This window comes from Lolium rigidum, chromosome 2 (genome assembly GCF_022539505.1).
Source record: "Lolium rigidum isolate FL_2022 chromosome 2, APGP_CSIRO_Lrig_0.1, whole genome shotgun sequence".
NCBI lineage: Eukaryota > Viridiplantae > Streptophyta > Magnoliopsida > Poales > Poaceae > Lolium > Lolium rigidum.
The window spans coordinates 64191658-64206317 of NC_061509.1; positions in this window are offsets into that span (position 1 = coordinate 64191658).

Below are 14660 nucleotides of genomic sequence, written 5' to 3' on the forward strand. Positions count from 1 at the left end.
CTCTGTGACTATCTCCCGAAGTTCCTGATTGTCGACTTAACTCCGCTCTTCGCCTGCTTGACGCGGAAGCTGCCTCCTTTCTTCTATTCAGAGCAGCTGTCTCTTTTTCCAATTCTCTTCCAGCTCGAGCAAGCCTATATTGGTAGGCCTGTAATTCCTCGACCGTAGCAGTTGTCTCCATTGGTTCAGAACCATCCATAGCTCTTGCTGCTCTATCCCATGCTGCTTGTGGAAGTTGAATTCTAACGCGTGGTGTAGGCCCGACATATTTAGTGCCTAAACCTCGCCTTAGGTCAGAGGGATCGACATATGGATTTCCCAATTCGTCGAAAGCCTCTGATGTCTCTGTCTTGATTGCGACTTGTTTCTCCGATGGCGTAGATCTGATGATATTTTGAGTTCTGAACTTCGCTTGGTTTGGTGACACCATCATAGAGATTGGTGAAGACCTTTCCAATAGAGATGGACTTGTCGATGAAGTCGAAGCTATCGGTGTCGCTCGAATCATCGCTTATATAGGAGTCCGCGGATGACTCGAAGGACATGTCGCTGAAGATCTTGGCGAGTTTTTCGCTTGCCTTGGTGCCGATGAAGCGTGGCGACGAAATCTCCTCGTCACCTGACTCGATGGATGATGCTGAGCTTGAGAAGTCAGGATGAACCGCCGATAGTCCCGACGAGATCGGAACTTCGAGACGATACGCTCCTTTTTTCTCGACGCGGAAGTGGAACTTTCCAAACGTCATCTCCATGGGCTCCTCCAGATACGCATATGCATCCAAACGGGAGGGTGGGTGAGGTACAAAATCGACTAGACCAGTTTCGATCTGTTTACCTTTGTCCATGATGTTGCTTGCCACCGATGAAGTCGACGATCTTGAACGTGCCATCGAGATCAGCTCCTTGTCGCCTCTAGATCCCACAGACGGCGCCAATTGACAAGGTATTAACTTGTCAATGCCTACAAGTAGTAGACTAGGGTTTCGTTGGATGTAGAGGGCAAGTAGATCTCGAAGGTTTCAGCCGAAAAGTACTCGACGATGTAAAAACTAGGGTTTGTGAGACAATGAATCGATCCTTTCTTTTTCCCTCGACTCCCCCTTATATAGGAGGCGGCGCCGAGGGATTCGTGATACACAAGTTTACAGAGTCCGGGAGGGTTTCTGACCCGTCCCGCAAGATTACAAATGATGACTCCTATTACAACTCTAGCCTTCCTTAATAGTATCTTGGGCTTCCGAATCTTCTTATTCTTCGGGTCGTGGGCCTTCAGTAAACCCCGGGTACCATCTTCGGCAGGCCCATTGGGTATGCCTATGTCACGTGGTGAGTAGCCTTCCTCAATGATGCGCCAAAGCTCGGTAGATGCGCTGCGCACATGAGATTTCATCAAGAATTGCCAATTTTCAAAGTTATTTGACTCAAGTAATGGTGGTGAACCATGTGTCAAGATATGTGGCATAGGTATTGGAACGTTTATGGTGTAATCACTTGGTGGTGGCACCTCATGATAACCCCTAGACGTTCCGCAATCGTTGTCTCATACTTCCCCTTTGTTGAAGTGCCGGTCTCCCCAAGCCCTTCCTTTTGTGGATCTTTTGTCGCTTGCGCGACAAAATCAACAAGAGGAAAGAGGGTAGCTTTTGGTGGGGGGTTCTCGGCACTAGCTTGAGGATCAACACTAGGGTTTGGTTTTTGAGCAACCAACTCCATCATCATCGCCTTCATTTGGTTAACGATGGATGACTCCAATTTCTTGAGGTCATCCAACGTAGCCGTTGTGGTATCGACGGGTGATGATGGAGCGGGTGGCACAAGGGAAGGTGACCCATTCGCCACACCCGCATCTTGTTCGGCCATTTCTTAGGCGGTAAAGGCCGAGCAATAAAACCTTGCTCTGATACCAATTGAATGGATCGTAGCGAACAAGAGGGGGGGTGAATGGTTGCTACGTCAAGGTTTAGTCTTTTTCAATTTTAGTGCAACGGAAGATAAAGGTGATTGCTTTAGTGGTGTTGGTGATCCTACAATGATCCTAGAACAAGTGCAACAAGCAAAGGAACAAACACAAGATAGTAAGAGTAAGGAGCGGGACAACCGGAGGGCGCGGAGACGAGGCGAGGTTTGTTTCCCGCAGTTCCTCCCACAAGAGGGAGTACGTCTGCGTTGAGGAGGTGCTAGCCTCACACAAGAGACTAGACGGCCACACCACGAAGGAAGGCCTCACCTTCTTCCTCGAGAGAGCTCCACAAAGGTGCTCCCCCTTCTCCACTAAGGCACCGGTCGAGGCGGTGATTCCTTCACAAGGTTGGGGCGAGCTCCACACCACAAGGAGGCTCCCAACAATCCATGGAGCTAGTACAACACCAAGTTAGCCTCCATGGATGCACTTTCTCCAAAGGCCCACAATAGGAACCCTAACACCAAGATCCACTAAGGAGTAGCAAGTATTGGTGAAATCTCTCTTGGTAGAACTATAGATCAAGGTCTCCTCCACCACTCCTCAAAATTTGAGCAAGATTGGTTGGATGGTTGGGGAGACCCTCAAGGATTAAGTTCAGCAACAATGGAGGAGAGAGAGAGAGAAGAGATAAAAACGAATTAGGGAAGAAGGAGCCCTTAAATAGGCTCCTCCAAATCCAACCGTTATGTCCAGTTTTTGCCTAAGCGGTACTACCGCTTTTGGAAAGCGGTACTACCGCTCTGAGCTCGAATTCCTCAGATCTGGTCCACGTGGACGCAGAGCGGTACTACCGCTAGAGGTACCGCTCGAGGTACCGCAATGGGGTCCAAACCTTACTGGACCCAAAGCGGTACCGGAGCGGTACCAGAGCGGTACTGCCGTAACTAGTTACGGTACCTGGGCGGTACCAAGGGCGGTACCAAGGGCGGTACTACCGCTCGTGAGCGGTACTACCGCTCCAGGTACCGTAGAGGTACCGTAACTCGTACAGAGGGACAAATCCAGCGCAGAACTCAGAGCGGTACCGTGAGGCGGTACCTATAGGGGTAGCGGTACTACCGCTACAGGTACCGGTAGTACCGGCCTGGCTAAATCTGGTTTTCTTCCCTTTTTCTCTCCAACCATGTCACCTCGCTAAACACACACAAAACCAGAAAACCTATCAACTACGCTTCAGTCTTCCGATCTTGACGCGTCCGGCGAGGTCACCGTGCTCTCGCAAATCTAACAATGATACTCAAGGCACACGGTGAGATATCTCAAGTGTTGTCATCAAACACACAAAACTTGGGGTTTAAAGTTTGCTCTTACACTTATGATGACCAAACGTTCTTGATGACACATGGGAATTTAGTCTAGTGTTTTCGCTTCATATAGTTGATTAATCTTTATTGTTTTGATAAGTGTTGTGTGGGTGAACCTATGCTAATGCACCGCCCTTCCTAGGACTAATACATACTTGTGATTAAACCCCTTGCAAGCATCCGCAAATACAAGAAAGTAATTAAGATAAATCTAACCACAGTCTTAAACTCTGAGATCCTGCTATCCCTCATGCATCGATATACCAACGGGGGTTTAGGTTGTCACTCCGGCAACCCCACAATTAGCAAACGAATACAAGATGCATTCCCCTAGGCCCATAAAGGTGAAGTATCATGTAGTCGACGTTCACATGACACCACTAGAAGAATAACACCACAACTTAAGTATCAAACCATTAAATATTACTCAACATATTTCACTACTAACATTTAGACTTCACCCATGTCCTCAAGAACTAAACGAACTACTCACAAGACATCATATGGAACATGATCAGAGGTGATATGATGATGGATAACAATCTGAACATAAACATTGATTCAACGGTTTCACTCAATAGCATCAATAACAAGGAGTAATTAACACCGGGAGAGTTTTCCCTATGAAATACTCAAGATTCAACCCTAGATGTTACAGCGGAGATGAGGTGCAGCGGTGGAGATGACGGTGTCGATGGTGAAGAAGAAGATGATGATGATCCCAATGAAGTCCAGCTCGATGACGGTGACGATGGCGACGATTTCCCCCTTCGGGAGGGAATTTCCCCGGTAGATTTCTGCCCTGCCGGACAGCTCTTTTCTCTCTGGTGTTTTCCGCCTCGAGGAGGCGGCGCTGACTATACTCGATGTCCCCCAGCACCTTAGGGTTTCTGCGAGATGAAGTACGCGGAAGGGCGATGGCCCAGGGGGTCGTGGGCCTCCTCCCCACGTGGCGGCGCGCCGGCCTATGGGGCGGGCCCATGGTGGCCCTCCTCGGCCTCCCCTTTTGGCTGGCTCCGTCATTTGGAAAAATAGGAGCTTCGGTATATTTTCTGTCAATTGTTGGTCTTCAGAAATGTTGTATCCTGACGGCGCTTTTTCCAGCAAAATCCTGACTCCGGTGAGTAATTCTCCAATAATCACGAAACATGCAAAATAGGTGAAATAACATAAGTATCATCTCTAAATATGAAATATATCAATGAATAACAGTAAATTATGATATAAAATAGTGATGCAAAATGGACGTATCAGTCGCCACCACCCCTTGCCATAGCCGCACCAGCTTCGGGTCGCGCTAGACACTAGCGGCCACCGTGTCATGCCGCCACCCCGACAGGCTCCGGAAGTTCGTCCGTCGACGACTGGAGGAAGGACAGGCACCGTCATGAGAGAGGGTGAAAGGACACATATGCCGCCTAGAGGGAGGGTGAATAGGCGGTATAAAACTTTTACGAATATGGCTTAACAAATGCGGAATAAAACTAGTGTTTAATTTGTCAAGCACAAAACCTATATAACTAGGGTTCACCTATGTGCACCAACAACTTATGCTAAGCAATTCAAGCAACTATGTGATAGCAAAATATATAACTTTAAGCATTAAGGCTATCACAAAGTAAAGTACATAAGTAAAGAGCTCGTGTATAGGAATAACCGAGGTGACGCGGAGACAACGATGTATCCCGAAGTTCACACTCTTGCGAGCGCTACACTTGGTTGGAGCGGTGTGGAGGACAAGTCACTCCAAGAGGGACGAAGGCCTCACCGTATTCTCCTCGAGAATTCCCACCAAAAGGGAAGACCTCGATCCACTATGTAACCACAGGGTGGTCACCGAACCAGCACAAAGCTTAGGGCTATCTCCACAACTTAATTCGAGGCTCCCAATAAATCACCACAAATGCTTGATGGCGCGTGAAACACACGTCCGTTGGGAACCCCAAGAGGAAGGTGTGATGCGTACAGTAGCAAGTTTTCCCTCAGAAAGAAACCAAGGTTTATCGAACCAGTAGGAGTCAAGAAGCACGTTGAAGGTTGATGGCAGCGGAGTGTAGTGCGGCGCAACACCAGGGATTCCGGCGCCAACGTGGAACCTGCACAACACAATCACAGAACTTTGCCCCAACGTAACAGTGAGGTTGTCAATCTCACCGGCTTGTCTGTAAACAAAGGATTAGATGTATAGTGTGGATGATGATGATTGTTTGCGAAGAACAAGTAAAGAACAATTGCAGTAGATTGTATTTCAGATGTAAAGAATAGGACCGGGGTCCACAGATCACTAGTGGTGTCTCTCCCATAAGATAAACAGATGTTGGGTGAACAAATTACAGTTGGGCAATTGACAAATAAAGAAGGAATAACAATGCACATACATATATTATGATGAGTACTATGAGATTCAATCAGGGCATTACGACAAAGTACATAGACCGCTATCCAGCATGCATCTATGCCTAAAAAGTCCACCTTCAGGTTATCATCCGAACCCCTTCGAGTATTAAGTTGCAAACAACGGACAATTGCATTAAGTATGGTGCGTAATGTAATCAACACAAATATGCTTAGACAAAGCATCGATGTTTTATCCCTAGTGGCAACAAGCACATCCACAACCTTAGAACTTGCCGTCACTCGTCCCGCATTTAATGGAGGCATGAACCCACTATCGAGCATAAATACTCCCTCTTGGAGTCACAAGTATCAACTTGGCCGGAGCCTCTACTAGCAACGGAGAGCATGCAAGAACATAAATAACATATATGATAGATTGATAATCAACTTGACATAGTATTCAATATTCATCGGATCCCAACAAACACAACATGTAGCATTACAAATAGATGATCTTGATCATGATAGGAAGCTCACAAGATCTAACATGATAGCACAATGAGGAGAAGACAACCATTTAGCTACTGCTATGGACCCATAGTCCAGGGGTGGACTACTCACACATCGATCCGGAGGCGATCATGGCGATGAAGAGACCTCCGGGAGATGATTCCCCTCTCCGGCAGGATGCCGGAGGCGATCTCCTGAATCCCCCGAGATGGGATTGGCGGCGGCGTCGTCTCAGTAAGGTTTTCCGTATCGTGGCTCTCGGTACTGGGGGTTTCGCGACGAAGACTTTAAGTAGGCGGAAGGACAGGTCAGGGGGCCACACGAGGGCCCCACACAACAGGCCGGCGCGGCCAGGGCTTGGGCCGCGCCGCCCTGGTGTGTCGCCACCTCGTGGCCCCACTTCGTATCCTCTTCGGTCTTCTGGAAGCTTCGTGGAAAAATAGGACCCTGGGCGTTGATTTCGTCCAATTCCGAGAATATTTCCTTACTAGGATTTCTGAAACCAAAAACAGCAGAAAACAACAACTGGCTCTTCGGCATCTCGTCAATAGGTTAGTGCCGTAAAATGCATAATAATTACATATAATGTGTATAAAACATGTGAGTATCATCATAAAAGTAGCATGGAACATAAGAAATTGTAGATACGTTTGAGACGTATCAAGCATCCCCAAGCTTAGTTCCTACTCGCCCTCGAGTAGGTAAACAATAACAAAGATAATTTCTGAAGTGACATGCTATCATAATCTTGATCATACTATTGTAAGCATATGAGATGAATGCAGCGATTCGAAGCAATGATGAAGATAATGAGTAAACAAATGAATCATATAGCAAAGACTTTTCATGAATAGTACTTTCAAGACAAGCATCAATAAGACTTGCATAAGAGTTACTCATAAAGCAATAAATTCAAAGTAAAAGTATTGAAGCAACACAAAGGAAGATATAAGTTTCAGCGGTTGCTTTCAACTTCAACATATATATCTCATGGATAATTGTCAACACAAAGCAATATAACAAGTGCAATAGGTAAACATGTAAGAATCAATGCACACAGTTGACACAAGTGTTTGCTTCTGGGATAGAAAGAATAGGCAAACTGACTCAACAACAAAGTAAAAGATAGGCCCTTCGCAGAGGGAAGCATGGATTACTATTTTTGTGCTAGAGCTTTTCATTTTTAAAACATAGAAACAATTTTGTCAACGGTAGTAGTAAAGCATATGTGTTATGTATAAGATATCTTATAAGTTGCAAGCCTCATGCATAGATTACTAATAGTGCTCGCACCTTGTCCTAATTAGCTTGGATTAACACGGATTTATCATTGCATAGCATATGTTTCAACCAAGTGTCACAAAGGGGTACCTCGATGCCGCCTGTACAAAGGTCTAAGGAGAAAGCTCGCATTGGATTTCTCGCTTTTGATTATTCTCAACTTAGACATCCATATCGGGACAACATAGACAACAGATAATGGACTCCTTTTTAATGCATAAGCATTCAACAACAGTTAATTTTCTCATAAGAGATTGAGGATTAGTTGTCCAAACTGAAACTTCCACCATGAATCATGGCTTTAGTTAGCGGCCCAATGTTCTTCTCTAACATTATGCATACTCAAACCATTTGATCATGAAAATCTCCCTTACTTCAGACAAGACGAACATGCATAGCAACTCACATGATATTCAACAAAGGTAAAAGTTGATGGCGTCCCCAGAAACATGGTTACCGCTCAACAAGCAACTTATTAAGAAATAAGACACATAAGTACATATTCTTCACCACAATAGTTTTTAAGGCTATTTGTCCCATGAGCTATGTATTGTAAAGGCAAAGAATAGAAATTTAAAGGTAGCACTCAAGTGATGTACTTTGGAATGGCGGAGAAATACCATGTAGTAGGTAGGTATGGTGGACACAAATGGCATAGTATTTGGCTAAAGGATTTGGATGCACGAGAAGAATTCCACTCAATACAAGGCTAGGCTAGCAAGGTTGTTTTAAGCAAACTCAAGTATAAAAGGTGCAGCAAAGCTCACATATGAACATATTTTAACTATTATAAGACTTTACATTGTCTCCTTGTTGTTCAAACACCTCAACCAGAAAATATCTAGACTCTAGAGATCAATCATGCAAACCAAATTTTAACAAGCTCTATGTAGTTATTCATTAATGGGTACAAGGTACATGATGCAAGAGCTTAAACATGATATATATGAGCACAACAATTGCCAAGTATCACATTATTCGAGACATTAAACCATTTACCACATGCGGCATTTTCCGTTTCCAACCATATAACAATGAATGAAATAGTCCAACTTTCGCAATGAACATTAAAGATAAAGCTAAGAACACATGTGTTCATACGAAACAGCGGAGCGTGTCTCTCTCCCAAACAAAGAATGCTAGGATCCGATCTTATTCAAACAAAAACAAAAATAAAAACAAACAGACGCTCCAAGTAAAGCACATAAGATGTGACGGAATAAAAATATAGTTTCACTAGAGGAACCTGATAAGTTGTCGATGAAGAAGGGGATGCCTTGGGCATCCCCAAGCTTAGACGCTTGGGTCTTCTTAAAATATGCAGGGATGAACCACGGGGCATCCCCAAGCTTTGAGTTTTCACTCTTCTTGATCATATTGTATCATCCTCCTCTCTTGACCCTTGAAAACTTCCTCCACACCAAACTCAAAACAAACTCATTAGACGGTCAGTGCATAATTCATATATTCAGAGGTGACATAATCATTCTTAACACTTCTGGACATTGCACAAAGCTACTGAAAGTTAATGGAACAAAAAGTTCCATCAAACATAGCAAAACAGGCAATGCGAAATAAAAGGAAGAATCTGTCAAAACAGAACAGTCCGTAAAGACGAATTTTTAAGAGGCACCAGACTTGCTCGGATGAAAATTCCCAAATTGAATGAAAGTTGCGTACATATCTGAGAATCACGCACGTAAATTGGCAGATTTTTCTGAGTTACCTACAGAGAACCATACCCAAATTCGTGACAGCAAGAAATCTGTTTCTGCGTAGTAATCCAAATCTAGTATTGGCTTTACTATCAAAGACTTTACTTGGCACAACAATGCAATAAAATAAAGATAAGAAGAGGTTGCTACAGTAGTAACAACTTCCAAGACTCAAATATAAAACAAAGTACTGTAGTAAAATCATGGGTTGTCTCCCATAAGCGCTTTTCTTTAACGCCTTTCAGCTAGGCGCAGAAAGTGTGTATCAAGTATTGTCAAGAGACGAAGCATCAACATCAATAGGTATCTTAGATGTTACATCATCCATAGTGGTGCTAAGGGCTTTGTCAATTTTAGGCCTATAATAGTTTTTTGGCTTAGGCACTTTAGAGACATACATGAATTTTTGCTCCTTACCCACATAAGCTTTCTCCTTAAACTTAAGAGAAGAAAAAGTTGAACCCAAGGTTCCCATAGCTTCTTCAAGTTCACTAATCCTATGGGTTCGATTATCATGAGTAGCACAAGTTTCTAAAACAGCAATTCTCTCATTAATTCCACCTAGAGATTTATCAAGTTTATCAGTGCTATTAAGTAATATTCCCAATTTAATCTCAATACTTGGAAGATCTTTCTCTATGACCTCCAACTTTTTCATGACATCTTCAAGAGAGACTTCAATTTTAGTTTCATTAACAGGTGGTATTCCAACTAGACTCTCAATGATGCAACTAGCTTCTAAAGCAGGAGTGCCTAGGAAATTACCTCCCGCAAGAGTATCAAGAACATACCTATTCCAGCTAGAGATACCAACATAAAAGTTCCTAAGTAGTATAATAGTGGAGTGTTTCTTAATGCACCTATGATGAGCATCGCTAATTCTATACCAAGCATCTTTAAAACTTTCTCCCCCTTGTTGCTTAAAGGAACGAACTTCAACTTCCGGATTACTCATTTTTAGTGGTAGTAAATAAAGTAAACTAAGTAAAGTAAATGCAAGTAACTAATTTTTTGTGTGTTTTTTAATATAGAGAACAAGACAGTAAATAAAGTAAAACTAGCAACTAATTTTTTTTTGTTTTGTTTAAGTGCAGCAAACAAAGTAGTAAATAAAGTAAAACAAAGCAAGACAAAAACAAAGTAAAGAGATTGGAAGTGGAGACTCCCCTTGCAGCGTGTCTTGATCTCCCCGGCAACGGCGCCAGAAAAAATGCTTGATGGCGCGTGAAACACACGTCCGTTGGGAACCCTAAGAGGAAGGTGTGATGCGTACAGTAGCAAGTTTTCCCTCAGAAAGAAACCAAGGTTTATCGAACCAGTAGGAGCCAAGAAGCACGTTGAAGGTTGATGGCGGCGGAGTGTAGTGCGGCGCAACACCAGGGATTCCGGCGCCAACGTGGAACCTGCACAACACAATCACAGAACTTTGCCCCAACGTAACAGTGATGTTGTCAATCTCACCAGCTTGCTGTAAACAAAGGATTAGATGTATAGTGTGGATGCTGATGATTGTTTGCGAAGAACAGTAAAGAACAATTGCAGTAGATTGTATTTCAGATGTAAAGAATAGGACCGGGGTCCACAGATCACTAGTGGTGTCTCTCCCATAAGATAAACAGATGTTGGGTGAACAAATTACAGTTGGGCAATTGACAAATAAAGAAGGCATAACAATGCACATACATATATCATGATGAGTACTATGAGATTCAATCAGGGCATTACGACAAAGTACATAGACCGCTATCCAAGCATGCATCTATGCCTAAAAAGTCCACCTTCGAGGTTATCATCCGAACCCCTCCAAGTATTAAGTTGCAAACAACAGACAATTGCATTAAGTATGGTGCGTAATGTAATCAACACAAATATCCTTAGACAAAGCATCGATGTTTTATCCCTAGTGGCAACAAGCACATCCACTACCTTAGAACTTTCCGTCACCGTCACTGCATTTAATGGAGGCATGAACCCACTATCGAGCATAAATACTCCCTCTTGGAGTCACAAGTATCAACTTGGCCAGAGCCTCTACTAGCAACGGAGAGCATGCAAGAACATAAATAACATATATGATAGATTCATAATCAACTTGACATAGTATTTAATATTCATCGGATCCCAACAAACACAACATGTAGCATTACAAATAGATGATCTTGATCATGATAGGCAGCTCACAAGATCTAACATGATAGCACAATGAGGAGAAGACAACCATCTAGCTACTGCTATGGACCCATAGTCCAGGGGTGGACTACTCACACATCGATCCGGAGGCGATCATGGCGATGAAGAGACCTCCGGGAGATGATTCCCCTCTCCGGCAGGGTGCCGGAGGCGATCTCCTGAATCCCCCGAGATGGGATTGGCGGCGGCGGCGTCTCAGTAAGGTTTTCCGTATCGTGGCTCTCGGTACTGGGGATTTCGCGACGAAGACTTTAAGTAGGCGGAAGGGCAGGTTAGGGGGCCACACGAGGGCCCCACACAACAGGCCGGCGCGGCCAGGGCTTGGGCCGCGCCGCCCTGGTGTGTCGCCACCTCGTGGCCCCACTTCGTATCCTCTTCGGTCTTCTGGAAGCTTCGTGAAAAAATAGGACCCTGGGCGTTGATTTCGTCCAATTCCGAGAATATTTCCTTACTAGGATTTCTGAAACCAAAAACAGCAGAAAACAACAACTGGCTCTTCGGCATCTCGTCAATAGGTTAGTGCCGGAAAATGCATAATAATTACATATAATGTGTATAAAACATGTGAGTATCATCATAAAAGTAGCATGGAACATAAGAAATTATAGATACGTTTGAGACATATCAAGCATCCCCAAGCTTAGTTCCTACTCGCCCTCGAGTAGGTAAACAATAACAAAGATAATTTCTGAAGTGACATGCTATCATAATCTTGATCATACTATGTTAATGGTTCATTCGATCACTAAGTTATCCTTGAATATGTGAGAGCCATTATGGATCTCCAGGTCCCGCTATTGGTTATTGATCGGAGAGAAGTCTCGATCATGTCTGCATAGTTCACGAACCGTAGGGTGACACACTTAAGGTTCGATGTCGTTTAGTTGATATGGAATATGAGTTGGAGACCTAATATTTTTTCGGAGTCTCGGATGGGATCCAGGACATCACAAGGAGGTCCGTAATGTTCCGGAGAATAAGATTCATATAAGGCAATTTATTTTTGGGGTTCGGAAATGTTCGGGATTTTTCTGGTGGAAGACAGGGAAGCTTCTAGAAGGTTCCGAAGGGTCCACCCATGGGCCCAATACCCCGGGAGGGGCCACCTGAGCCGAGGGGATGCTGCCTTGACCTAATGGGCCAGGCGCACCAGCCCTCAAGGCCCAGGCCGGCCATACCCCCTAGGGTTTAGGGGAAACCCTAAATAAGGTAGGCTTGGGGGAAGGAAAGTTCCCCCTCCCCCTTGCGCCGGCCCTAGATGGGTTTGGGCTTGGGGCCAACCCTAGACGACCTCCCCCTATATAAAGAGGGGAGGGGTGGCCGGCCAAAGCCCCCAACCTGAAACTTCTCCTGTTCAGGCTTAGGCGAAGCCCTGTAGGAATTCTCCTCCACCACCACCACCAGCCGTCGTGTTGCTGGGTTTCAAGCAGAATACTCTCGCTGCTATTGACACTGCATTTTTACAGTGGAATAGAATTTGATTTTACTTTTATTTAAATCTGTGCAGGTTTACGGGTGCCTGTTCTCAGTGGTCAGACAGTGATCGAGCAGCTGGATGATAATATCAATCCAACCTTAAGGAGTGCTATACTTTTTTGATCGCATACGTGTTTTCAGACAGGAACTCTGTACTGTACACACAGTATTTCATTTGTTCATTTGTTTTTCATCATATATATAATCCATGTATATCGATAAATCACAGAAGATAAAATGTCTCGGCGTATTTACATATACGTATTTTGCGTGCCAGCGTCCACATGTGTATCAATGTAAGGGCATCTCCAGCGGCGCGACGCAAACGGACATTGAGCGACCGTTTGTGTCCGCCGTGACCGGAAATGCGTCTGGCACCACCTCCAGCGGGGCGACGCAAAGTGACCGGGCCGTCCGCGGAGACGCAAACCTGGCCCAAATATGCGCCAGGTTTGAGTCTCTGCGGACGCTGCGCGGACGCGGAAAGTGTTCGCTCGGTCCTCGCACGGGCCCGCCTGGCAGCGGCACAACTGCTTCGTCTTCCGCGGCATTACTTCCGGGCGGCGCGCTGCAGCCTTTGCAGGGCCGCATTAATGGCGTGTCTCAGCTTCCGCGAGCGTGCGCAGCTAGTAGGCGTTGCACTGGCAGGCCATTGAAGGCGAGATGGCGTCGGAGCCTCTTAAAGGGACGCTTCCGGCGCCCATTTCCCCGACCAAACCATTGCCAAATCCCACAGTATCCACCACACCGACGCCATGGGGAAGAAATGCTGGCCGTTCCGCAAGACGAAGAACGACCAGGAGGCTAGCGGCTCGCGTTCCGGCAAGAAGGCACGGGTCGGCCGGTACGTCAGCGTTGACCTCGCGCGGTAGCTATGGGAGGAAAACCGGCCGGTACCATGGCCGGACGCGAACTTGCCGGGAGGGGGCTGGTACCTAAACTCGCGGCGCGTGCCGGTCCCCCCGTGCCGCGCGAGGGCCGAGAGCGGCGGGACGAGGTGCGCCGCCGCCGAGCGATCTTGCCGCCGGATCTGCGGGAGGATCCGGCGTACGCGCTGAACTCCTACAACTGGATTTCATTCGGGACGTGGGAGTGCGCCGCGCGCCGCCGCGCTGCCTACTTCGCCGACTTGGACTACTTCGAGCGCGAGATCGCCGCCGAAGAAGAAGAGAACGACCAGGAGGACGCGGACGAGGATGGCGACGAGGACGAGCACGAGGACGTGACCATGGCACAGTACGACCACGACAACGGCGGGCCGGCGTGGGATCCGAAGATCCAGCCGCCGGACATTTCCGAGGAGGAGGCCATTGCCATGGCACTGGCCAACAGCGACATGATGAGCTCAACGAGCTCGCTTTGTGGGACGGGCTCGCAATCCAGCTCCGCGAGTCAGCGCTCGCAGGGGAGGCCGGCGACTCCTCCGGCCACGCCGACGCGTTCCAACGTTCGCGCTCCGCTTGCTGCTCCAGCGTGGGACCCTGGCCATAGCCTCCTGCCCATGCGGCGGTACCTCCTCCACCGCCGGCGTACGAGCTTCCATGGCCGACGCCGCAGTTGATTGACCTCGTCAGCGACAGCGACCAGTAGACAGCACGTACTTTTAGCACGCCTTTCTCGCTTTTTTTATGTTTTTTTCATGCAAATTATGGCTTCATGAATGAAAAAAAAAATTATGCGTCGTGCCGCTGGAGCCACTCCTGACGCAAACGGACGTCCGGACGATTTCGACCATTTGGTCCGACGCAAACGGACACGACGCGTCCGTTTGAACGTCCGAAATGCGTCGCGCCGCTGGAGATGCCCTAACCATTCGATATGGCGGTCGACCTCTAGGGCATGTTTGGTAGTTCTCACCAGATTTTGCGCTCCTGGAGGTAGGCA